Here is a 27,500-nt window from a genome sequence, read left to right on the forward strand (position 1 = left end):
ATTACTACTACGACAATACTACCACCACTACTAACATCAACACTACCAGCGCAATCACTGTTATAATTTTTACTAGACAACGACGAAGCTCAGCAAATGTTGACTATAAAAAATAAACTCACTAACGACATAAGCTTCGTTAACCTGCTCCTCTTTCGTCTGGTCACACGCGCCAGAGCTGATAACTGTGAGGATGAAATAAATACTCTATATACAACGCAACTTTAGTGTGCCATGCGTCTTTCAGTGGTTAAATAGATTGCCCTACCTTAGCGTACGCCATCTAGTGAGACAGGATACAAACAGACAGGTGAGTCCGTCGTTTATCTCCGTTTAGTCACACCTTACACGCAACGTTACTAGATCGCATTTAGTACATCGTATTTTTCGGTTTCAGATCCATAAGTATGTCGAAAAAACGTCGATACTTTACGGTTTTAACACTAACTTCACTTGGATATTGATACTGGTGTGGCTACGATAGTTTTGGGGCCTGAAACTGATAAATGCGATGTTCTGAGTACGATAATCTGGTCACGCTGCGTACACGTATCATCACCGCCTCCATAACAGTACAGCTTTAATACATTTAGTCCGTGGTGTCTATTTTTCTGTTTAAACGAAAATATGTACCTTGCTTGGTATGTGACGGTGAACACGTGATCAGTTAATGCATCAAGAGCGGTTATCACAGTCTCCTCACACGTCACACACATTATCATCATCATTATCGCCACCTTATCGATAACAAAACAGATAAATAACTGAAGAGCTTAGCGAGAAAGTGATTATGGTGTCAAAAGCAACTGTCTACCTTGAAACATGTCCTCAGATGCCCCGGAAATCAGTCAACCGCGTTTATCAGCCCGCCAAGCCCCCGTCACCCGCGTCACCACCGCCGCGATAACGAAACACTAATAAATGCAACGGGCGGCGAGCGTCGGCAACCCAATCATCACCCACGCCCCCGCCCGCCGGCCTGTCCTTAGCGAGGCGGCGAAGGGCGGGGACGCGAGGGTGGACCGTGCTTGCTATTTTTGTCCCCATCGCCCACTCTCGTGCTTCTTCGAGGAAACTATCACAGATTTACAATATACCTGGCGCAACAGGGGAGCATAAGGCGAGGTTACTGGTGCAGCAACAGAGCCGAGTGACTGGGGGACCGGGGACGCTTGACTTCGGAGGGGGAGTAGGAGGAGTAGGAGGAGTAGGAGGACGAGTAGAAGGAGGAACCTGCTTTAGAGGGCTTCCCCGTTTCCCGCTGGTGCAATGCGGCAACTTTCTCCCTTCCTCCCTCCTCTCCTTTCCCTCCCTGCACCGAGCGAGCACCTATCGACTCATTTCCCCGGCGTGCTGTATACATTAATACATCCAAGTGTGTGTATTTCTCAACCTATTTAAGTACTCAATACTATACAACAGCCTCCCTTGAGCCTCTCCCACATCCTCTTCTTTCCCTCTCCCAAGCCAGCCCCCTGCGGTACAGCCCCCTCCCCCCGCCAACCCCCGGTCATCAGTTTCCTGTTCCTGGTATCGATCCCTGGCAAGTAAGCATAACAGTAAACATCATTAGGAACAAGCAGGAAGTATCACAGGTATACATGATTTCTACAATAAACAGAGCCTACACAAACACACGGCCACGCACGCACACACACGCCCCAGGTACACACACACACACACACACATACACGCCCGTCGCTCTCACCTCCTCGGCAGCTTCCAACACAACTTTTTACCAGCACTCCCCCTTTAGTATAAAATAAATAAGATCTTAGTTATTCCCGAATAATTATATTAAATACAATATTTATAATCTAACAGGCAAGCATAAGGTTAGGTTGCTTCACGAGGCTGCAAGCGGGCCCGGGAGAGAGAGAGAGCGAGAGAAGGTGAGAGAGAGATGGAGGGAGGGAGGGAGCCAGGCGGAGCAACAGCGCGCACCTCCACCCACCCACCTGCCTGCTTGCCTGCCTGCCTGCCTGATACCTGCTAGCCTCCCGCCTGCTGATATTGCTACTCTTAACACACAGATTAACGTTCACCTCCTATCAGGTTTATCACACTGCCTCGAACTAACACACAGCACAAGAGAGCACAAGAGCATCGTTTTACACACCTGTTTCCCTTGTGACCGAGAGAGCACCGGTGGATGGCATCAAGCCCTCTCTCAACCCCCCCCCCCCTCCCCCTCTCTCTCTCTCTCTCTCTCTCTCTCTCTCTCTCTCTCTCCACCCGACAGAGGTCACCAAGTATGTTTAAATAGAAATACACATCAGTACTGCCACCCTTTTACCCGTATGGTTGAGGAGGAAGTTGACGTAGTAGTAGTAGTAGTAGTAGTAGTAGTAGTAGTAATAATAATAATAATAATAATAATAATAATAATAATCTCACAAATGATAATCCGGCGGAAACAGAAGAAAGCAGCATCATGGAAGCCCCCGATTTCTCTTGACTGCAGATTCTAATTCCGTTTTTATAAGTTTCCGGTCACGCAAGATGCTACACCTTCACCAGTGCTCGATTTCCTCAGTAACAATGGCGGTCTGGAAGCGATTTAGTTAATTCTACCATGTGACCTCTACGTTAGGACCTGTTACTCTGTTCTAGTGATTCTCGGATAGTATACCTTAGTTGTAACTCATGATGCTACTATCCCGTTAGTGCCAAGTCCCCAATGACAGTACCTCTTGGGCAGTGCTATATATAGAGCCGATTTCACAGTCCAACACAGTGTCTTCGTAACAGCCCGAACCAAACTAAAGAATCCCATACAATCCAAAATGGGGAGGTCTTCGATGCCACACTAAATACACAAGACTTTTCCAGTATAGTTTCATCAAATTTGTGAACTTAAATATAAACACCAGACACTATACAAGGAAATTTCGAAGGCTCTGGTATTGGTTTGGGAGCTTACTAACCGATCATGGGAAACTGTGAAACTGGTCTATAGTTAACAGGGATCCTACCAAGCTTGCTACTCCCCCGTTAGGAATTCGTTTTCTCTTACAGTAACAAGTTAACAAGCCTCCTACTAAGCTTGTTAATACCTCGTTAGCCCCAATTACAGTACCTCTTGGACAGTGTTATATATAGTCAACAAGGATCCAACCAAGCTTGCTACCCCCCCGTTAGGAATTCGTTTTCTCTTACGGTAACAAGTTAACAAGCCTCCTACTAAGCTTGCTAATACCTCGTTAGCCCCAATTACAGTACCTCTCGGACAGTGTTATATATAGTCGACAAGGATCCAACCAAGCTTGCTACTCCCCCGTTAGGAATTCGTTTTCTCTTACAGTAACAAGTTAACAAGCCTCCTACTAAGCTTGTTAATCCCCCGTTAGCACGTCGTTTTCTCTTACACTAACTCCTGTCAAGTGCTATTGTTAAGAAGTCCCTCACCAAGCTTATCATTCCCCGTTAGGACTTCCTTTCTCTTACAGTAACTCAGATATTGCCATAGTTAACGAGCCTCCTACTAGGGTTGTTACTCCCCCGGGGGTGTCATGGCTGCGGGGGATCAAGAGCGAAACGCGGAAGAGTCTTGCGTCTTGATTATTCATAACCTCCACGCCTTTTATGCCGCGCCGCCGAGCCTTTGTGAAGCGGGCGAGTATGGGGAGGCGTCGGGAGGTCGGGAGGGAGGGCGAGGAAGGTTATGGCCAAGACGCGACCCTCACACTCACGGCCGCTCACGTCTTCTGCCCCACTCTCCTTACGGCAAAGTCTCGGTAGCATCCATCTTCTGCCGGCTCAGTACTCCTTTGTATAGCGGTGAGGAGCGTACGAGGAAGCGTCGTGAGGAAGGATAAGGTTATGAAGCCGCCCTCTCGGTCACTCACGCCTTCTGCCTCGCTCATACCAGCAAAGCCTCGAGAGTGACATCAATAACAATATAAACAGAGGATACTTCTAATACACGGAGAAAATAATCAACTAACACTTCATTTACACGCCTGAACCAATTAACATGCCGGGTGATTACAACATGATGAATAATTACGTTGCATTTCACATTAAATTTAACGAAGACAAAGTGAAGAGGCCAGTTAGACATTAGGCCAGTCTTGTATACATGTCTTAACACCTAATTCACTGTGGGAGATGCTTTGTTTGGTCTATAATACCACTATGCTCTCCCTAAAGTTCTATAAGCCTATGTATTGACTACAGAAGAACCACACAATCATAAAGAACGGTGTGTGTGTGTGTGTGTGTGTGTGTGTGTGTGTGTGTGTGTGTGTGTGTGTGTGTGTGTGTGTGTGTGTGTGTGTGTGTGTGTGTGTGTGTGTGTGTGTGTGTGTGTGGTCGTATAACTTATGATTTACAGACCAGGAGAAGCGATCACCTAACCACCAAAGCCTCACCAGCTCCACCACTTGTCACCATCCATCACCACCGCCACCACGACAAGCTACACAGCATCACCATTACCACCTACGGCGCTGCATCACCTTTCCTCACCTGTAATCAACTCCCCGGTGGCTTCATTCATCACCACCTGCCTGACCGCGGACGAGGCGTGGGAGGCGTTAACGAAGGGTGGATGTCTCGTTGTGTCAAGAGCTTCGATAACGCTCGCTCTTGAGGTGTAAAGAGTTTGCGAGTCTTTTGTTCCTAATCAGAAATAAACCTAGAAATAATATAAACTGAGATTGACGTAAAAAGAAAGGTATCCTATTTTCCTTCCGTGCTCAGTCTTTCGTGATATTTAGAATGAATAAGTAGGAGTTGTTTTGTTAGAGGTTTACTGTTGGCATCCTTCAGCATTGTATAGAAAGAAGATAAAACGTGCGCTGTAGATGTATAAGAACATAAGAACGTAAGGAGTCTGCAAGAGGCCGGCGTGTAAGGGTTCGCCAGTCTCCCTTGCCTTTTTCCATGTTAAAACGAACGTGTGTTGTGAAGATGCTGTGTGTGTTCACCTAACCTAACCCAACCAGCCGTGACCAGGAGTAAGTTGGCTACATTAACATTATCTTTATAGGCATCATAATTATACACAGCCACAGGTACTCCATCATAATGAAACGTCAGGATCATGTACCCGTGTGTGTGTGTGTGTGTGTGTGTGTTTGGGTACATCTACAAGTATACACATATCACACTGCCGTCGCAAGGTCAAGGTTTAAGTATTATAAAAACCAGCTTAACCTCCCCTCAACCCGACAGACACACGCGAACGCAAGTCACATCTCCGCTTACTCGATTAACGTGACATGAGTGGCGCTGATGTTCGCGGGAGTGGCGGGCATGGTCGCGGACTGTACATTTGCCTGACGGGAAGAAGACAAAAACGGTCGTAAAGTGGGAGGATTATGACGATGACGACCACTTTTAACATTCCGATCACCGCGACTACCACAACAACAACAACAACAGCGGTGGCAGTTATCCCCCCCCCCCCCCCCACGCACACAAGTAGTAAAATTATTTGCCAGACATCTAACGTCAATATATTTAACTACTATTTTCTTTACCGGAGAAGTACGTCGTGGCAGCCTTTCTTAATATACTTTTTCCTTAGCCGTTGGTCTGTTATCTTATGGCGTAATGCAAGTGATGAATGAGCGAATAGGAATCAAACGAGCTCATCCACCCCGTATTTGACCTTCTCCCTGATAAAGTTATTACAATCAGTCTTCAAAAGGTCGCTAATACGGGCGATAGGATCTCTTCCCCGGGTCACTGGCTCCATCGCTGCGTGTCGACCGCTATCCCGAGGGGCCCCAGGGCGAAACACGGGCCGGGGCAGCTGGGCGGGCGGCGGGGGGCGGAGGGTTGGGGGTGGGGGGCACACGCTTGGGTGTCGTCTGCGCGTAATGGGATGCTATTGTGCACAAGTGTCCGCGGCTTTCCTCCTCCTCCTCTTCCTCCTCCTTCTCCTCCTCTTCCTCCTTATCTTGCTCCTATTTCTCATATTCATCCCTTTACACCATCGCCATCAGTATCAACTCTACCGTCACCCACCTCTTCCCTTTTCTCTTTCTCTCCTTCCTCCTCATCCTTTTTGTGCTTCCTCTTCCTCATTATCAATATCACAGTCATCTTCTTTCTCCTTTTATTTCTATTCCTCCTGCTCGTATTCCTTTCTATTCATCGACACTTCTACCATCACCTGTTCCTCTTTCTTCTTTTACACCTCAAGCTTCATAATCACCATCTTTCTTTTCTTTCTTTTCTCCGTGTTTACGATCACCGCCACATCCCCGTTTTCTTCATTCCTCATCATCATTTCCTTCCTGCTTCTCTTCTTACTGTTCCTCCTGTTTCTATATCTCCCTCTCTTCCCATTGTCTCCATCATCTCCTTTTCCTCCATCTTATTTCTTCTTCTACTTCTACTTCTTTCTCCTCTGTCTCTTCTTCATGAATCACGAGGCCCCGCAGGCAAAGGTGATGTGCCAGACTCCAGCAGTATACACAGGCACACAGGCGATGGCCGATGCTGCGCTGCGCCTCTTGATAAACACCCACATGTAAATACGTTGACCCCGCCAGGACGCATGACCCCGGAGCTCCGTCAAGAGGTGTGTTAAGGTCCCCGCCGCAGGGTGCCTCAGGAGGGTGCTCGCCCCACGGAGGTTAGGGAGAAACCACCATACGAATAGCATTTCTTTTTCTTTTCTTTGTCTTCCTTCTTATTCTCTTTCTCCTCCAGTTCTCTTTTCCCGTGCTTTCCTCACTTATATGGAATAGTTTACCTTCTTCTTCTCCTCTTTCTTCTTCATCTCCATCCCCTTCTCCCTCTTTTCATCATTATCTTCATCTTCTTCTCTTTCTCATCCAGCTCTTTTCCTGCACTTTTCTCTTTCCTCTTAAGGTTATGTTCCTCTCACCAACCTTTTTTTTCTGTATAGTAACCTTTGTTCAGGAATGTGATATTACTTATGCCGTGGATCGCGTGGGGCAAGTGCTATTGACAAACAGACAAGTTCCGGCTGAGGAAAACGATGTCTTTGCGAAATAAAGATAGGGGAAGGGAACTTGATCGACTTAACGTTAAAATCTCACACGACTTCTTTTTTTATGTATATTTGTTCCGCATTGATGTAAAAAAAAAGGATTATAGGGAGCGTTGCAATAATAAACGATAAGATAAAGTGGAAAATAAAAGGAAAAGTTACCAAGATTATCAACGTTTGTCCAGGCGTGAGCAGCGACGGGTCTTTCGTGGGAATCCGCCGCCGCGCCAGGTCCCAACAGCGGCCGCCACCAGAGAGGCAAACAGGCAGAGGCAGCAAAGAGGGACGGAAGGACCGGCTCAGTTCGTTCGTGGAGCGAGTCGCGCCCCCCTGACACGCACAAGCTCCCTCTCACCGAAATGTTTGGCCGCACGTTCGCACATTTCACCTCACGCGGCGGACAATAAAAACCCCGAGTGGCTGAAAATGAATCTCCAGAGTCAATTACCGAGCTCAAAGGAGACGCAGGGCGGCGGCGCGGGCGGGTCATGGTGTGGACGGGCGGCCTATACAATGAACACACACACACACACACACACACACACACACACACACACACACACACACACACCGAGCCAGGCAGCAGCCACTTGTGTTTTTTTGTGACCTTGTTCGTAGAAAGTAAGACTGTGAAGATTTCTCTCATTAATCTCTGTAAAGGCCGCTGCTGCAAAAATGTCCTATTCATGAGTAGAGAGTCGGAAGAAACAATAGTGAGAATCCTCGTCTCTTGTTGGAGCTGAGGGAGGGAGGGGGAAGAGGAGGAGGCATGGCTTTTCTCCCTCCCCTCTGCCGCTACCGCCGTGCCAAAGCCCTGAGTTGAGTAGAAAGTCTAAAGAATCAATAGCGAGGCTCCATGTCTTTTGAAGAGGCAGGAGGAGGCGATGACTTCTCTTGTACACTTCTCTGTTCCTCCCGTCGCTACTGTCGTGCCGCCGCGCTGAGTTGGCCCAGAGTCGCTGGTGAGACGGGGCACGGGAAGACCTTACGATGCCGCGGCGGGAGGGAGGGCGAGGGAGGGAGAGAGGCAGGCGGGAGGCAGGCGACCCACTGACCCCAAACAACGTCCCGCCTGGTATGCTGATGCTGGAGTTTTTGCGTGTGTACTCCGGACTCTGGAGGGCGGCGAGGGGCACGATGAACCAGTGAAGGGCAGGCGCCTCGCGTGACAGTACACTCCGGCGGTCAGTATGGTCCAGGTTGCCCTTGGGGAGGTAATGAAGCTTTTGATGCTCCCCTGCGGCATGCACTGTCCTCTTGGCATGATGGGCATTCATAATAATCAGAGGGTCTTCATTTTCGCCTTCCGTGTTGTAGCTTTTTGATCTTTTTTTTTACAACAAAGGAGACAGCTCAAGGGCACAAAAAAGTAAACAATAATTAAAAAAATAAAGGCCCGCTACTCGCTGCTCCCAAAAAGAATCCAAAAAGATGGCCGAAAGAGAGGTCAATTTATCACTACCACTAGCCGTTCATAGACCAATCCAGGACCCAAACTATTCCCAATGTTCTCCACTTCCTGTCTGATGCTAGTGTTCTCCATCATGCTCTGTCAAAGGCTCTAATTCCAACTTTTCACTTGGTTTATTTTCTGTCTATCCTGACCTCTACAATTCCTGGGTTGGCTGCCTCTCTGTCACTTCTGTTCTGAGTGCGGCGCCATCCAAGCAGCACAGTTCACGGCCCTTGTACGGGGAATGACTCTCAAGATTTCCCTTTTTTTCCATGAAGTAGTTCAGGCAGACTTTTCCAATTTGTTGAGCCGCAAAGATACATCCAGGGAACAATGGCCGCTCCGACACCTGGCATGCCCGCGGAGGCCGGCCAGTGTTCCCCGGCAAAAGAAGGTCACAGCCGGGCGGGTAAGGCGGCCGGGGAACTCTCGGATTGACCCCTTCAGTGTCGGGCCGCCTGCTGATCCCACCCCTAACTCCCCGGCCCCCGTCCTCGTCCCTCAGCTCTACACCCTCAGGCAATACAACCGGAGGAGGAGTAAAAGTGGGAGGAGGAGGAGAAGGAGGAGGAGAGAAGGGAAACGATTAGACCGACAAGTCCTGACACCGACCTTCTTCCCTCAAGCCGTGTTCGCCTCCCACTCCTTCAGATGCACAATATAAACCCCCAAATCTCCCATGTCCACCCCTCCCACTCCTTTCTATTCTAGGCCAAGGCTTAGGGCTGAGGGGGGGAGGGAGGGAGTTTAAGACAAAGAAGAGACAGTGTGAGGCATAACCCGGGCGATTTCCTTAAATGGTGAACACGAACACCCGGCGACGTTCTTCTGGGTTTTGCTGCGGCTTCAGAAACACGACGGTAATCATCTTGGAATGAGATTGTGTCCTCAGAAGTCTGCGTCGCCTCGCCGTGGACGCTGACGGGCTGGTACTTCTTGCTCTACGAATCCACGGCCTCAGATTGGGTTCGGGCCGGGCCAAACGGTACACGGCCACCCGGATAATACATCTTCCCTTACATGGCCGGCCGATAACTGGGCGGCAGAAGAAAGCTGGCGAAGGATTGATACACGCAGCCCGGATAACAGTTGCTTTTCGATGTCCTGGGGTTAAAACTCTTTGCCTACTGCCCTGCTGGTGCTGCTGAAAGTGTAGTGCGTACTGTCACTGTCACTGCCGTCTCTCTATGTACCGCGGTATGGAGTCTCTGTCTATTAGTATTTATTAGAAGTGTCTATTAGCGTCTGTTATTACGAGTGACGTTTCAGAGGATAAAAACTTGAGATGAACGTCAAGACTACACTGTTTTGGGTGTAAGAGGAAAGATAAAGAGTTTTTTTTCTATATTTCTCGACAAAGAGATAGGGAGGGTTATCTTAATAGATTTAGCTTTATATAAAAATTTTGTTGATTTTGGATAAAGCAGTAAGGATGACAAGCTTTAATCAATATCTTATAGTCGCCCTAAGTAAGGTTCTTTTTTAATATCAAGGTAACAGCTATATTTATTTACATGATCCTATTTCAGTGTCACCTCCTTGTGTTGATATTATCCTTAATCTTTACTCCATTATAAGTGCAGTAATGCATCTCAATTCTGCAGTAACCAGAAAGAATGTCAATGAGGTAGTAGTGAAGAAATGAACTGAACAAGCACGCAACACATTTACCCAAATTAACAATCATTATAATCATTATGAAGGTATTTTCGCCTGTCCGACGTCAGTGTAGGTACTCCATTCTGCTCTGGCAAAGGCTTAACACTTTCATCCCTCCCGCCTGTTCTCTGTTCCCCTGACTTCTTTAAGCAACAAACTGGAGCCTTAGCGATGCATGCAAGCAAAGCCGAGGTGACGCCCATAAATTGCAGCTCTGGACGCCCCTTCGCGGACGACAAGGCACATTAGCTTCAGGACACACATCGGGCGGCGCATCCATTACCACAAGCACGCACTTAAGACCTCGACATCCCCGTCACACTCAAGCACTGCCCTGACGACGCTCATCCCTCTTGTCTCCTGGCCGCTGCGATGCTTCAAGACACGCGGCGGACAGCACATTCATTCTCCCCCAAAGCAACAGACTCACCGCCGCCTCAGCACCGCCACCGCACACCCCAGCACTCCCCTGACCATGCGCATCCCTCACGCCGTCACGCCGCGCCGCTCGTGTCCCAGGCGCAGAGGTTAGCCTGACAGGTGTGAAATTAGCAAGAGGGAGACACGTAACTTAAGCCCCAGGTATGAGCGTGGCAGCGGGCAGGGTAATATATGAGAGTGGCATGTTGGGACTCCTCCTCCTCCTCCTCCTCCTCCTCCTTCTCTTCCTCTTTCTGCTCCTCCTTCTCCCTTCTCATCTTCCTTCTCGAGAATCCCCCTCATATATCGTCCTCAAACATTCTCCTTCTTCTCCTCTCCTTCTTCCCCCTTCGTCTCCCTTTTTATCTTCCTCCTCGAGCATTCCCTTCATCTCTCGTTTTCCAATCTTTTCCTCCTCTTCTTTCTCTTTTTCTTTCCTCGTCCTCGTTCATGTCTTCCTCTTTGTTCTTCTTCTGTATTTTCTTCGTCCTTGTCCATCTACTCGTTCCTGTGTGTCTTTATTCCTTTTTTTTATCTCCTCCTCCTCCTCTTCTTTCTCATCCTTTTCTCCTTCCTCAATTACCATCCCGGGAAGAGTTCGATAACACCTGTATCTGACAAGTTGCAAGACATCCCTCCCTTTAGCAACGGCACTCTCACAGCAGAAGAAAGCAGGCGTAAAAATGTTTCTCGGTAGGGAACCACGGGAACATGCAGGGACGGGTGAGTGGGTGTGAGAGTATAAGATAAACTACACTATTTCGATGCGTTCCTTCAAGTTGTTTTTATAAATAGGTAAAGAATGCGTGTCCAATCTTCGAAAACTTAGGTGACAATATTCTGAGGCGTATATAGAAAAAAAATAATAATAGTCTTGAGGGGAAAATAAAATAAGAGAGAGAGAGAGAGAGAGAGAGAGAGAGAGAGAGAGAGAGAGAGAGAGAGAGAGATGGATGCTCTTTTTTGTCGGTCCATTGGTCAGTCTGTCACATTAGCTTCAATGGCATCTCTCTCTCTCTCTCTCTCTGATTCTTCCTAATTGGTCTTTTTCCGCTTAATTGCATTCTCTCGGCTTTCTCGAGGATTGACAATAATTAATCTTTTGTGTATTCTTAAACCTGTGATCGATAAACTCTCTATCTATCTATGTCTGCCTCTTTATCCGTCTATGTATATATGAATAAATCTACTTACTCAGTCAATTTTTCTATCTGTATATCTTTATCTATCTAGCTATCTTTTTGTTTTGTTATATATATCCGCTATCTCACTTTTTAACTTATAACCGGATACTGATTGGAGGTATATCCATCTATTTAGCTCTTTTTCTCTTCTTCCGGTATATATATCTATCTTTATTATCTAACTTTTCCCTTTTAACCTGAGTCAGTTTGGAGGGATGAACATTTTTCCTTAATGACGGAAGGAGAAACTTTTCCATTACGCTGATCTAAAAGGTGAAAGTTTCAATTCCTCGCCGCGCTGAGGGATGGGATGCCGGCTATAGTTCAGCCTCGCCTCGCCCGGGAGTACAACATCAGCCACGGCCCAGCTACTCTTATTTGCTGTCCAATTAAGCGCCTGAAGAGTGTGACGCCGTTGACAAACCCACAAAATGACTTTCTCTCTCTCTCTCTCTTGGTGTGTGTGTGTGTGTGGGGGGGTTCGAAGTAGGAAAGGGAAAGAACAGAGGGAAAGAGGGAGGAAAGGAGGGAGTGAAAGATGGAAGGAGGTAAGGAAGGAAGGAAGGAAGGAAGGAAGGGATGAGAAAATGAAGGAACGAGGGAAGAAATGAAAAAGAGGAGGAGGGAAGGAGGAGGGGACGGAAGAAGGAAAAAAGGAGGAAGGGAGGAATAAGGTATAATTGAAAAAAAGGAGAAGGAAGAGAGAGAAGGAGGGAAGGAAGGGGAGAGAAAATGAAGGAAGAAAGACAGGAATGAATGAAGAAATGAAGAAATAAATAAAGGAAGTCGGGAGGGAAGAGTGGAAGGAAGAAAGAAAGGAAGGAAAGAAGAAAGAGGAAGGGAAAAAAGGAAAAAATATAAGGAAGGTGGAAACGAAGGAGGGAAAGAAGGAGGGGAAAGTAGGAGGGAAGAAAGACGAGAAGGGAAGTTATATAAGAGACAGAAGAGGCGTTGAGTGTGTAAGCTGTGTCGAGAGAGAGGTAGGAGGCAGCAAGCGTTTATAAGCAAGTTGGCAAAATCGCGTTGGGCATCCGGGAGACCTCAACGGTGCCTCAGAGAATGATCTACGATGGCACTCGCTTGCTAAATCCACCTTAACCTCCCTTGCTATCACTCCTCATGGGATTTTGGATACGAGATGAAGAAAACGGGACAGCACGAGCCTTTCTGAGCCCCGAAGAATGATTGATTTGGTTACGTTCTCCCTCCTCCTCCTCTTCCTCTTCCTCCCCCTCCTCCTTTCCTTTCAAAAGCTCCCTGTGATGAATGAACTTTTCCGGTCCAGAAGCCGCCACAGTCCACGCCGCCAGACACACGTGACCCGCCATTGTGTGCTGTTAGACAAAGCCATGAGGACGGAAGGCAGGAGCTGGCAGCCTCTCTCGTTCTTCTCTCTCTCTCTCTCTCTCTCTCTCTCTCTCTCTCTCTCTCTCTCTCTCTCTCTCTCTCTCTCTCTCTCTCTCTCTCTCTCCTTTCCTTTTTCTTCTTCTTCTTCTTCTTCTTCTTCTTCTTCTTCTTCTTCTTCTTCTTCTTCTTCTTCCTCCTCCTCCTCTCACGGCTTTCTCCCTCCCCGCTGAAGACACTCACCAAAGCGGCGTAACAGAGGCACGCAAAATGACGGAGAGCCTCACGGGGTCGCTGGCACTCTTTTGATTGGCGTCTGGTGCCCCGGGAGCCGAGGGTGACGGGGGAAGGAGGAGGCGCGGAAGAAGGGAAACAAACTGCCCCACCCCACCTATACCGCGCCCCGACCTGCCCCGTCTTGGCCCTGCCCTGACAAGACCTGCCCTGCGCCGCCACGCTACACCCACCCTCCAAGACCTACCTCATGCCCATAATTTCAGTCATCGCTGTATTTTTCGTTTTGTTTTTACGGTATAAGAATGCAGACAAAGGAATAAACATTGAAAAAAAGGGAAAAATAACAAGAAAAATGCGTCCGTGCTGCTCCAATAGGAAAAAAGCGTCGAAGAAGAGTTTGTAGTTTGTGACAGCAATGTTTAAGAGTTAGTAAGATTTTGACACATCCTGGTGAAGAAAAAAAATCAGGCAAAAATACTTCCTTTATGTATCCCGTGAACAATTCGTCGTTTGCTGTGGCTGTGTGTCACAATTGCATATTTCTTGCATGAGAAGTTACCACACCCCCAAAATAATACAAAGACAGAGGAAAAAAATAGAAAATGTGCAGTAGCGGGTTCCCAACTTTACCTCTGGGTCATAATTTCTTTGTACGAGAGCCTACCAGCTGCCCCAAGTAAAATAAAATAGAAAAAAAAAATGTACAGTAGAGGGTTCCAACTTAACTTTCGCATAGTGATTTCTTTGTATGAGAGTTTACCACGCGCTCAGAATAATACAAGAAATGGAGAAAGAAAACAAAACAAAACACACGGAGAGGGCTCCCAACTTCTTCTCTACTTTCGCATGCAAATTTTCCTCACCGATAACAGGCAGGAAATGTACGAATAATTTTCTTCTTAACTTCCTTGTGTCGGGGGGAGAAAGAATACTTCATAAATAAGGCAAACAAAATTAGCAGCTCCTGATTTACATAAGAACTTTTTACTATGCTAATGTTTACTGCCGGGGTCAGGACTCAAATATAAAAACTGACGTACGAGCGGCGGCTAACGAAGGGCACTTTGTGGTTAGTGTGTAATTACCGCCTGTGTAGCTGCCCGGCGACCCAACCAGGCGGTGACCGTGGGCGCCCCCGACACGGCCCTGGAGGAGGCGACACAGACACAGACACAAGCAGACACAGACACAGACACAGACACAAACACAGACACAAGCAGACGCAAACACAGACACAGACACAAGCAGACACAGACACAGATACAAACACAGACACAAGCAGACACAAACACAGACACAGACACAAGCAGACACAGACACAGACACAAGCAGACACAAACACAGACACAAGCAGACACAGACACAGACACAAGCAGACACAGACACAGACACAGACACAGACACAAGCAGACAGACACAGACACAGACACGCTCGACGCACTCTGTCTCCACACGTCACTCTTCGCACCCGAGGTCAAAGCTGCACCCAGAAATCGTGACGCAGAACAAAAAGAAACTGCAAAAATAAAGTGCCTACATATAACTCAAAAAATATTACTTACTACCTAAGACTTAAAATTATGACTGAATACCTTTGACTTAAAAATATGACTAACTACATGACTGAAAAATATATGACTTACTACATATGACTTAAAAATATGACTAACTGTTTGCATGCGCTGTTCTATCCCTCACAACATAAACAAGTGAAAGGTCTTAAAATTATGACAAGTCTTTCCACATTTTCCAAGTCCCTTTGTTCTCTCACTTTTCTTTTCTCTTTTTCTTAGTCCCTCTCTTCTACCTGGTCAATTTCCTTCTCCTTTTGCTATTTATCTTCTACCTCATTCTCTTCTTTCCTTATTTTATTTTCTATTTCATCTCTTCTTGCGCTCTCTCCACTTCCTCCCTTCCCCTTTTCTTTAACATCCTCTTCCACTTCTTCCTCTTCTTCCCCTCTTTTATTACTCTCCTCATTCCACCTCTCCTTCTTTGCCTCTCTTCATGGTCCTTCTCTTCCACCTGTTCTTCGTTTCCTCTCTCCTTAGCCCTCCCCCTCTCCTACCTCCTTTCCTCCTCATATTACACAACCGAGAGCATTCCTCGTGCCTGCGTTTCACGGTGAGTGGTGCCAGTCAGGCCTAATTAAGGTGATCATACCTGGCTGCAGTGACGCCCTTGTACACCACAAAGAATGCAGGCGAGCGAAGGCGGGAAGGTGGGGGAGGTTGGGGAGGCACAGGGCACAGGGGGAGTCAGGGAGCGTGATAAGGGAGAGGGGATAGAGGTGCATATGAAAGAAGTTGGGGGAGGCTATTAAGGGTTAGAAGGTGGGGACGGGGTTGTAGTGGATGGAGAAAGGAGTCAGGGGTGCATTAGGAAAGGGGTGCGCAGGAGTGGATAAAAGGAATGGGCTGGTACTTTAAAAGGTTGAGAGGGGCGAGGGAACGTAGTCTGGGTGGAGAGGGTGGGAAGGAATAAGGGTATTTAAACGAAAGAAAAGTTGAAGGGGACAGATAAATGGGGGCATGATACAGTGTTTGGGTGGATTTTAATGTGTTCAAAGGGGAAGCACTTGTAGGTGGAGTGCATGGGAAAGAGTTAAGATGAAATGAAGAGGTGTGAATGAATGGAATAGAGGAAGGTGTGAATGGGATGGGGGGAAGCTGGACCAGAAGCATGGGTGGGGTGCATGAGTGAGGAAGAGGAAGAGAAGGTGGAGAGGTAGGGAAGCAGAGGATGCAGATGGATGAATGGACGCATGGGGGAAGGTCTAATCAAGAGTGCGTGGATGGTTAAGGAAGGGTTGCGAGTGAGTCTGAGGTATGCATGAGTAATGAGGGTGTCCTTGGGGCGTCCATACAGTAAGTGGGTGAGTGAAGGTAAGCCACGAGTGTGATGCATGAGTGAAAGGGACGCTGCTTGGTGAATGGCATGAATGATGAGTAAGTGCGGTGGTGGTAGTAGTAGAAGTAGTAGTAGTAGTAGTAGTAGTAGTAGTAGTAGTAGTAATGGTAGCTGTAGTGGTAAAGTTGGTGGTGGTGGTAATAGTAGTAGTTGTAGTAGTAGTAGTAGCAGAAGAAATAGAAGCAGATGTTGTCAATGAATGAATATGATGATGATGACTGGAGGAGAGGTGCCCTGATACTTGATACCCACTGTTGCTACTTTTATCGTTCTTCCTGTTGTTGTTGTTGTTGTTACCAAGCATGTGCCAAAGAGCTCAGCATGCGGCGCGTCTCCTCGGGGCCGCTCATGCATCATTAAGGCGCGCAACACGGTCATGACGTTAAGAGTGTATTAATCGTTTCGCTTGTCATTCACTCGCCCGCGTTACGCTCCTGTGCCTTGAAGCGCTGATCAAAGACAGGAAAAGACCGACAGGGAGATAAGTTATAGACAGATAGAAAGATACAGACCGGCAGACAGACAGGAAGACAGCCAAACATACCATACCCGAAAAATAAATTAAATATACAGAAAAAACAGACTGACATAGAAAAAAAGATACAGATAAACAAACACACGAATAAAAAGATAGGTAAACAAGCAGGCAGACTTACAAAGATATGGACACTGACAAACTGACAGACAAAAATAACACACACACACACACACACACACACACGCACAACGGCACACAGAGACGCAAATCATTAGGCGTTTCCTCTGTGATTTGACGCGACACACACACACACACGTGCACCATAGGTCTCTCTCTCTCTCTCTCTCTCTCTCTCTCTCTCTCTCTCTCTCTCTCTCTCTCTCTCTCTCTCTCTCTCTCTCTCTCTCTCTCTCTCTCTCTCTCTCTCTCTCTCTCTCTCTCTCTCTCTCTCTCTCTCTCTCTCTCTCTCTCTCTCTCTCTCTCAGGTGTTTATCGTCGCGCCCGTAACCTGCAGGGCCTCACCACAGGTATGATTGGCTCACCTTAATTGCAGCCCAGGTGAAACAATAACACCATTCCTCCTATATTGAGGCTCCTCCACCTGCCTCCCACCTGCCCGGCTCCTACCTGCTTCCTACCTACCTGTGCTTCCTTCCTAGACTTCCTGCTATGTCAGTATTTCCTGGTGTATGTTATTTTTACTTATTCTTTTTTTATTATTAGTTTGAGCTCCTACCTGCTTCCTATCTACCTGTTCTTCCTTCCTAGACACCCTGCTATGTCGGTATATCCTGTTGTATGTTATTTTTATTCCTATTCTAGTTTATTAATAGTTTGAGTACGTATCTTTTGCCTGTCTGTGCTTATTTGTTTGTCTGCCTGTCTTTCTATCTGTCTGTCTGTCTCTCTAATACCTTCATGTTCAACCTCTTTATCAAATGTCTCTCTTTAATCAATCTCGGTTTCCACTAGTAACAAGCACCATCACCACAGCAACCACAAATATCCACCCTCCTTTAGTCTCCCTTTTCTCTTACTCCTCATCTACCCCTTCCTCTCTCCTTTTTCTTCACCACCTATCCCCCTCTTCGACTTCTCAACCTTCCCTCAACTTCCTTTTCCTTTTACATTCCAATTCACTATCTTTACTTCCTCCCTCCACTTCATCCACTTTTTCCACCCTACTTCTCTCCCTATCCACTCCCTCTCCACAGTCCTTTCTCTTTCCCTTATCTCCCTTTTCTCTTTACATTCCAATTCCCTATCTTTACTCCCTCCCTCCACTTCATCCACTTTTTCCACCCTACTTCTCTCCCTATCCACTCCCTCTCCACAGTTCTTTTTCTCTTTACTTTATCTCATTTTTCTCTTTACATTCCAATTCCCAATCTTTACTCCCTCCCTCCACTTCATCCACCTTTTCCACCCTACTTCTCTCCCTATCCACTCCCTCTGCACAGTCCTTTCTCTTTTCTTTAACTCCCTTTTCTCTTTACATTCCAATTCCCTATCTTTACTCCCTCCCTCCACTTCATCCACTTTTTCCACCCTACTTCTCTCCCTATCCACTCCCTCTCCACAGTCCTTTCTCTCTTTACCTCATCTCCTTTCCCTCTCTTCTCCGTTTTTCTGCTCTATTCTTTTCCATTCAGTTCCCTCCTTCCCCTATCTCTCTCCCTCTCCTCTTTTTCCCTCCCCTCTTTCCCTCTCCACCTCCACTTCCTCCACTCACCAGCGTTACTAGAGCATGGCCCGTTGTCCCACCCTTGTTACAGTGCCATATTAGAAGCCAATCACAGCCGCCTCCTGTTACCCATCGGACATTCATGCCTTCTGTTACTCGTGACAACCACAGGCTCTTCCGACTCCTCTTCCTGCTACTCTTCCTACTGGTATTTCTGGTCTATTCCCTGCTTTAATTACTATTCATATTATTACTTCGACTGCTCCTTCCCTTACTCTCCTCCTCCTCCTCCTCCTCCTCCTCCTCCTCCTTCTCCTCCTCCTCCTTCTCCTCTCCCTTATGTTAATTTTGTTTGTTTTTCCAGTTCTGTTACTCTCCTTGTTTACTTATTGATCCTTCCCTTACTCTCCTCCTCCTCCTCTCCCTCATGTTAATTTTGCTTATTCTCCAGTTCTGTTACTCCTTTTGTTACTTACTGCTACTTCTCTTACTCTTCCTGTTACCCTTCCTTCTTTTTTTCATGTTATTTCTCCTCGTTTTGGTCTATCTCTTACTATTTATACAGTTGTTCATTTTTCCTTTTGCTTCCCTTCCTCTCCTGCACTTCCTGTTACTCCTCCTCCTCCTCCTCCTCCTCCCGCTCCTACTCTTCCTGCTCGTGACACCGTGACAGCACCACACCATGACAGCTGTTACTCGTCACCTATTCGCTACTCCTGCTACTCCACCACCACCTATTCCTCCTCCTCCTCCTCCACCTCCTTCTCCTCCTCATGGTTGGGGTGGGGGTGGCGGTGACCCAAGTACAGGCCCAATCACTACACGGTATAGGAATGCGGCACACAGGTGATTCATGAGAAAAAAAAAAAGATGGTGGTGTTAGTGGTATTGGTGGTGTTGAAGTGTGTTTTTCATTGGCGCGGCATGTGTGAAGTGGTGATGGAGGTGGTGGTGGTGGTGGTGGTAGCTGGTGCAGTGGTTGTTACGTAGTGGTGGTGGTGGTGGTGGTAGTGGTGGTGATGGCGGTGGTGTTGATGTACGAGTTTAAAGAGATTTTGACGAGAGCTTAGGTATGTTAGGTGTGGCTGATGGAGTAGGGGGGGAGAGGGTAGGGGGCAGGGAGGAAGGGGGAAGGGGGATCGGGGAAGGGGGGAAGAGGGAAGGGGGAAGGGGGAACGGTGGAATGGGGGAAAGGGTAGGGGGGAGGGAGGAACGGGGGACGGGGGAAGGGGGGAAGAGGGAAGGGGAAGGGGAAGGGGGGAAGGGGGGAATGGGGGAAGGGGGAAGGGGGGGACGGGGGAAGGGGGAAGGGTGGAACGGGGGGAACGGGGGAAGGGGGAAGGAGGAAGGGGGAGGTAAAGCTGGTTGTGTCCTACTTTACTGCTCTGTCAGGGGTGTTTTACCAATAGCACTTTTGCAGATTGGGACTTTTTACACATGCAATTTTATGTCAATGTCTGCTCTGTAAATGGCTGACTTGCAGTGGGGAGGAAGGCGTGGCAAGGGTGTGACAGCGGGGCGAGTGAGAGGAAAGGTGTGGTCGGGAGGTGATAAAACAGGAGGTAGGCGGCGCATGCAGTGGGTGTGGCAACGCTGTAAGTATTCACGCCTCGTCGTTGCACAGGTAAAGGTACAAACAGGTGCGCGGAGCCGAGGTATGCGTGTGCCGGCAGGAGTGAATGCTGACGACCCGCGTTGCCTTGAATCAGGAGGGAAAAGTTTCGTTTAGTCGGCGCAACATCTGTGGTCATATGCCGGAGAGAGACAGGAGGGGAAAAAGTTGGAAAGTTTCGTTTAGTCGGCGCAACATCTGTGGTCTTATGCCGGAGAGAGACAGGAGGGGAAAAAAGTTGGAAAGTTTCGTTTAGTCGGCGCAACATCTGTGGTCATATGCCGGAGAGCGGCAGGAGGGGAAGGAATTATAGGAGAAGGGAACAGACCCCAGGAGACGGGACACAACCCCCGATTAATATGAATCAGGAGGGAAAACGCAGACTACCGGGCGTGGATACAAACTTGAGTGCATGAAGGAAGGAATGTCAATGTTGAGGTTGCATAAGACATGGGAAAATATAGCTAAGGGTGACTTTTCAACGATAAGAAAGGAGGTAGGAAGAGAGGTATGCTATTGGAAGGAATTTGAATGTCTAAGTGACACTGCATAAAACTGAACAATGTGAAGACGCAGAAGTCAGGGAGTCTTGTGTAAGGAAAATGACAGAAAAAAAAAGATCTAACTTGCCTAACCTAAGGAGTGGATATTAAACTCCTGAGGGGGAAATACAAAACAATGAATAAGTGATAAATAAATAGTAAAAAAATACAATGTTACATAAATAGTGAGCGGATACTTAAGGAAAGAGCAAAAAAGCAAAAAAAATATAGTAATTCAACATTGCCAGATTGTCTTACTCAGCCTCTTATATTTACCGACTTACGACCCAAAAACTGACTCGTGGACCATAATAAGGAGATTCACTTATAATTATCGTTAAAATAGCTAATTCTTGATGTCTCTTGGCAATAGAAACCGGTAAATACTATGCTCTGAGTACGATAACCTGGCAACGGTGTATAATAGTATCGTGTATTTTTTTTTTTTGCTATTAATGATTGAATTTTCTTTTAAATGACAACGCGTAGTAAGTAGAGCGGAAGGGCATGGATGACAAGCTTTTCTGAACAGGAGACGAGAACGAGTGAGTGAGAAAACATTTAATTCGAAGGTTGTCAAAAGGGTTCATTTAAAAGCGCATCACGAACCTCTAATGAAAAATGGATCCACGAGAAAACAAGCAAACAGAGGCGATGCTTTACAAGGTTCAGGTTTAGCTAACAATAAAAAACAAATGAAGAGCAATGTTTATCAATTTGAGGCATGCAAACTACTAACACTCTCTCTCTCTCTCTCTCTCTCTCTCTCTCTCTCTCTCTCTCTCTCTCTCTCTCTCTCTCTCTCTCTCTCTCTCTCTCTCTCTCTCTCTCTCTCTCTCTCTCTCTCTCTCTCTCTCTCTCTCTCTCTCTCTCTCTCTTACGTACCTTCGTTGTGACCAGCGCTCGCCTGCTTCGGACGGTCGGTCTGAAACAAAGAAGCAAAAGGTTAAGAAACAATGATGCCAAAGGTGGGTGTCAATACTCTCTCTCTCTCTCTCTCTCTCTCTCTCTCTCTCTCTCTAAGGGGGGAGGTAACGGGAACATCATTCTTATGGGATTCTCAGCGGGAGGGAGGAAGGGAGGGAAGAAAAAAGGGAGGGTGTCACTTCATTCCTCCTCCTCCTCCTCCTCCTCCTCCTCCTCTTCGAAAACCTCTTCCTCTTCCTCTTAATCATGTTTTACACCATTATCACCGACATCTTCATCATCATCATCATAACTATCATCTCTTACTTCCCTCCTCTCCTCCTCCTCCTCCTCCTCCTCCTCCTCCTGCAGCAGCTCCAGGGAGTCGCCGGGCCCAGGAAATGATTAGTCAAAGAAACAGGCTCATTAGCGCTAACTGGAGCCGTAGACCGCCAGCCTCGTCCGTTCCTCAGCGTAAAAATTGGTGTAATCAGCGGCGTAATTAGGAGTGTGTGCACGCAAATGTACTACACACACACACACACACACACACACACACACACACACACACACACACACGGAGCTAGATAGATAGATAGATAGACAAGTTATGATAAGTCTATTGACCTCATCTTTCAATTAAGCTTAACAGGTAACGGAAGGAATAATTTAGGGTCAAAATAATTATAGTAAAGCAAAGGTATTAAATCGTACCTGTTATGGTTCACACACACGCACACGCACACACACACACACACACACACACACACACACACACACACACGCAGCAGGCAGGGGGTGTATTTAAAAACGATGCTGTCAACTTTTCTTCCTGTCTCCTTTTTGCTGTCTTTGCATTGTCACGAGAAGGAACACGCTAATGGCTCTCTCTATGTACCTCGCCTCGCACGTGGAAGCAGAGGAGGAGGAGGAGGAGGAGGAGGAGAAGGAGCAGAATGGAGAGGAGGTGGAGGAGAGCTAATGAGTTTGAGAAAATGAAGCAAAGGATAAAGAAGAAAGAAGAAATAGAGAAGGAAAAAAGTGAAAATTATAGTGAATTAGAAAAGGAAGAGGAAGAAGAGGAAGATAAATAAGAAGAGAAGGAGGAGTAGGAGTAGTAGGTGGAGGAGGACGAGGACGAAGAGGAGGATAAAGAGGAGGAGGAGGAGGTGGAAGAAGAAGAGGATGAGGATGAGGAGAAGAAGGAGTAAGGAGGCGGAGAATTAAAGAGCTGTAGAAAACGAATCAGAAAAAAAACAAGAAAAAATGAGGAAGAAAATGAAAATGAATGTGAATTAGTAAAAAAAAAAAGGGAGAAAGAGCAGGAGAAGAAGAAGGAGTAAGAAGTGGAGGAGGAAGAAGAGGAGGAAGACGAGGAGGAGGTTACTTTCGAATCTATCTCCATTATCACTCCTCTTTTAATTATCGTTCTCCTTCAGTAAGTTGCAATCTCCTTTCTTTTTTCTTTCGCTTTTTATCTTTATTTTCCTTTGATAACAAGTGACCCAAGATGAACACAGGCGGTGATCGGTGACTTCCTTCATTGCCTTTGATGTTTTCTCTTTTTCCTTTTTTCCTTTCATTTTTTCCGCGTTCATACATTTGCTTTCATTCCTAATTGGTTTCTTTTCCTCTTTTCTTTTTTTACTCCTTCACGCCCTTTTCTCTCCGCTAACTCCCTCCTTCTCTCACCTGCTCTTGATCGCCTCACCTCTCTCTCTCTCTCTCTCTCTCTCTCTCTCTCTCTCTCTCTCTCTCTCTCTCTCTCTCTCTCTCTCTCTCTCTCTCTCTCTCTCTCTCTCTCTCTCTCTCTCTTTTTCCCGGTTCTCTTCTCTCTCTCTTTATTTAGTCTCCTTTTACCTTTTCTGATTTCATTGTAGCTTTTTTTTCCTATATATTGACAACTTTCGTAGTATCATTATTTTTTATTTTATTTTTTCCTTTCCTCCTTTCCTTCTTCCTTAACTTTTCAACTCTCCATCCTCTTTGTCTCCTCCTTTCCTACCTCTCTTAACCCTCTTTCCTGAACCTCCTAAGAAAACCCAAAGAATGCCAATACCACTTACGTCCCAATACTAGAACTGTACCACCGTTATATAGACCTAGTTATTAGTCTTATGAGCGCATGTAGGCCTAAGTGACCCCTCCACCCACTAAGCCGCGGCAGGCACCAAGGGAAAGGCTAACGCGAGCGGCCTAACTTCGGAAAAAAACAAGCGACTTAATCGACTTGCTCAACCACGTAATGACTGACTGGGAAATGACCTAAAGATGAGAGAAGGGAAAGGGAGGGGTGGGGAGGGGAGGGGAGTGGATGGGAGTGGAGGATGAGCCGGTGGATGGGAATACTGTAAGTGGCCTGGAGCGAGTGTGTATGTGCGTGTCTTTGTGTGTGGTGAAGGAGGGAAATGGGGGTTTGAATCTATAATACTGTGTGGTGTTAGTGGTGTTACTGGTAGTGGGTGGTGAGGAAACAGATAAAAGTGGGTGCAGGAGAGAGCTAGGCATGGTATATAGAGTAATAGAGAAGATATAGCAGTCTCACGATGATGATAATTTTCCAACCGGCCTCTTGCAGACTCCTTACGTTCTTATGTTCTTATGTTCTTATTAGTGGTGGTGATGGTGGTGGTGATCGTGTCCTGTTTCATGAAATAGATGCTAACACTTTTATTTCTTTTCAATTGGCTTATTATCTTATGATACGAAAAGGTAAAAAACAAAATAAATAAAGAAGAGTAAAGAAGAAAAACGTTTCCTTTCCACTGTTAAAGGCAAAGCAAAGGAAATAATATTAAGAAAAAGAGGAATACCCCCAAAATACTTCAATAGAAATGATAAAAAGAAGAAGAATGACGCCCACACCGAGCTACCCCCCTTCCCAACACACACACACACACACACACACAACCAGATCAATGGACAAAGAAACCAACCAAAACCAACAAACAAACCACTCACCAGATGGCACTGAACAGACAAACGGACAGACGGACTCACTCACTCTCTCTCCGCGCCAGAAGAAAGTCAGCCTTTGAATTAATGGCAGCGACTCCTTTTTCTCGCTTTTTGTGCCCCGTCTCGCTGCGCGCCGTGTGTCCTTTGCCCAATCTCAGGCGTCGATGATTTTACTCTTTTGGACACCAGGGAAAATTCGCAGCTTCTCTCTCTCTCTCTCTCTCTCTCTCTCTCTCTCTCTCTCTCTCTCTCTCTCTCTCTCTCTCTCTCTCTCTCTCTCTCTCTCTCTCTCTCTCTCTCTCTCTCTCTCTCTCTCTCTCTCTCTCTCTCTCTCTCTCTCTCTCTCTCTCTCTCAGATGTATTTTTTTGGTGTTTTTTCGATTTATTTTTCAATTGATTTATTTTTATTATTATTTTCTTTATTTTTATTCTCTCTCTCTCTCTCTCTCTCTCTCTCTCTCTCTCTCTCTCTCTCTCTCTCTCTCTCTCTCTCTCTCTCTCTCTCTCTCTCTCTCTCTCTCTCTCTTCCTCCTTCACCATGTCTTACTTTCATTCCCTTCCCTTCAACGGTCTATGTTCTTCTTTTCTTTGCCACTCGACAACTTTTTTCATCTCTATATATTTCTACTTTTACGCCACTACTTTCTCTTATTCTCTTTTTTTTCCTCGCCTCCCTCTTCTCTTCTTTCCCTTTATTTTATTTTATTTTATTTTATCTCCTTTCGTTTCGTTTCCTTTCGTTTCCTCTCCTCTCTTTTTCTCTGCTTTCATTCCTTTCCTTTCCTTTCCTCTCCTTTCCTCTTTACACTCCACTTAACTCCTTTCCTCTCTGCTTTCCTTCTCCTCTCCTTTCAAATAAACACCTTCATACTTCTACTCTCTCCCATGAAGCCTTCCTCTCCACCACCACTAATATCACCACCACATCCCATACCACCACCACCGCCACCTCTCCCATCACCGCCCCAGTTCGGCAAGTTCAAGCCGCTAATGGGGCCCAAAACACGTCCCCCTCGGCACCCACACTAATGCACTGCTAATGATACACCACCGGGAGCTTAAGCGCTTGTTAATTGAATTTCCTTCCTCTCAGTCTCTCACTCCCACACCGCTCTCAAACATTACTCACCTGTTTCACCCCCCTTAACCTACTCCCCTCTAATACCTTGCCACGTTCTTATCTCCTTTCCCTCCGCTCTCAAACGCTACTCACTTTTCCCCTCCCTTTAACCTACCTCCCCCTTACACCTTGGTACTTCTTATCTTCTTTTCCTTCACTCTCAAACGCTACTCACTTTTCCCCTCCCTTTAACCTACCTCCCCCTTACACCTTGGTACTTCTTATCTTCTTTTCCTCCGCTCTCAAACTCTACTCACCTTCCCCCCCCCCCCCCCATTAACCTACTTCCCCCTTATATATTGCTACTTCTTATTTTCTTTTCTTCGCTCGCAAACGCTACTCACCTGTTTCAACCCCTTTCAACCTCCCCCCTTACACCTTTCTCATCTTTTCTTCCTCACCTGTTCACCCCCATCACCTAGATTCCCCCCCTCCACCTCTCGTCCTTACATTTTTTTTTACAGCAAAGGAAACAGCTCAAGGGCACAAAAAAGGAAACAATAATAAAAAAAAGCCCGCTACTCGCTGCTCGTAAAAAGAGTCCAAAGAGGTGGCCGAAAGAGGGGTCAATTTCGGGTGGAGAGGTTTCTGATACCCTCCTTCTCCTTTCTTGATACCCTTTACCTACTGTCCCTTCCACCCACACCTACGGTCTCGTCCTATATATAGTTCTGGTCTCTAATTTCCCTGTTTCCCATCCCTTACACCTTGCCATCCCCTGCTTCCTATTCCTTCCACTCACACTCACCGCCTCATCCTACTTCTCGTCTCCATTCCCCTATATTTCTCATTCCTTACACCTTCCCACCCCTGCCTCTTATTACTTGCATCCACACCACGCCCTCTCTTCATCTTCCTCCTCGTCCTCGCTTTCCATCCAGTTCACCAATCTAATAACAGCGATCAAACTCTTCCAACACACGTCACGTAGCTATTTCTCCTTACTTCGTTCTTTGAAATTGGATCTTGAGGCAGCACGTTGGTCTATCTGTCCACTCTGTTCTCGGTAGACAACACCTGTAATTAACTTTTTTTTTACTTTTACTTCGTTCTGCGTCATTAAGATTTGAGGTAGTATATCTTGATTTACTCGATCATTTCGTTTTGGTAGGTAACGCCGTGTATTACTGTAGCTATGTTCTTTTCTCCTATTCCATTTGCTCCCAGTGATTGGAACTTAAGGTAGTGCGCTGATTAACCACACAATTTGTTCGTAATAGCTGCCACTCGTTAATAGTTTCGTCCACACTTACAGATTTACAACGAACGCAGTATGCATATATTTTAGCGACATTTTTAGCGGTCACATCAAAACAACTCTTAACATCACATATCTTGCATAACCTAATTTCCTTTCACACACACACACACACACACACACACACACACACACACACACACACACACACACACACTTAACAGACTTGCCAGGTGTGTGCGTTACAGAGTTAGTGCAGCTTGCGTCACCCCAACAGTAACGTCGTCATGACAATAATGAGACACACCGTAAATCCCTTGGAAGAAAATCGAGCACAGGTGATGATCGTGGTGGTGATGGGGTGTGTGTGGAGGTGGTGGGTGGGGCAAGGCGAGGATCGGAGGAAAATGATAAGCTTGTCAGGGTATAGGAAATTAATCGCGGCGCACACACACACACACACACACACACACACACACACACACACACACACACACACACACACACACACACACCTGCCGACACTCTCTGCTCGGTCACACTCGCGGCGGCTTCCAGATGGCGTTTTTTTCTTCATTTCCTGCAAGTATTATAATGAAGGCAGCTGGTGGAGCGCGGCCTGCGTCTTGTGTCCGTCCACTCTCCCTGCCCCTCCTCCCTCCCTCTATGACCCACTCCCTGTCTTCCCTCCCTGATTACGCCTCCTCTTCATCCTTCCCTCCGTGATTAAACTCTCCCTGCTTTCCCTCCCTGATTACTCCCCCTGTTCATCCCTCCCTCCCTGATTAAGCTTTCTTCCTTCCCTCCCTGACCACTTTCCCTGTT

General features: G+C 46.7%; 1 protein-coding gene across 2 annotated transcripts in view; it reads right to left on the reverse strand.

Moving 5' to 3' along the window:
- The window catches only part of LOC127005835 (serine/arginine repetitive matrix protein 2-like), a 91,889-nt gene that overhangs the window by 40,621 nt on the left and 23,768 nt on the right, over positions 1-27,500 (reverse strand). The window contains exon 2 of one of the 2 annotated variants that reach the window (XM_050875013.1): positions 21,379-21,418. The gene's annotated coding sequence lies outside the window, so the exon portion shown is untranslated. Of the gene's footprint in view, positions 1-814; positions 1,551-21,378; positions 21,419-27,500 lie in introns of those variants that run through there. The other variant, XM_050875012.1, reaches the window with a different exon arrangement.

This window comes from Eriocheir sinensis, chromosome 31 (genome assembly GCF_024679095.1).
Source record: "Eriocheir sinensis breed Jianghai 21 chromosome 31, ASM2467909v1, whole genome shotgun sequence".
Taxonomy (NCBI): Eukaryota; Metazoa; Arthropoda; class Malacostraca; order Decapoda; family Varunidae; genus Eriocheir; species Eriocheir sinensis.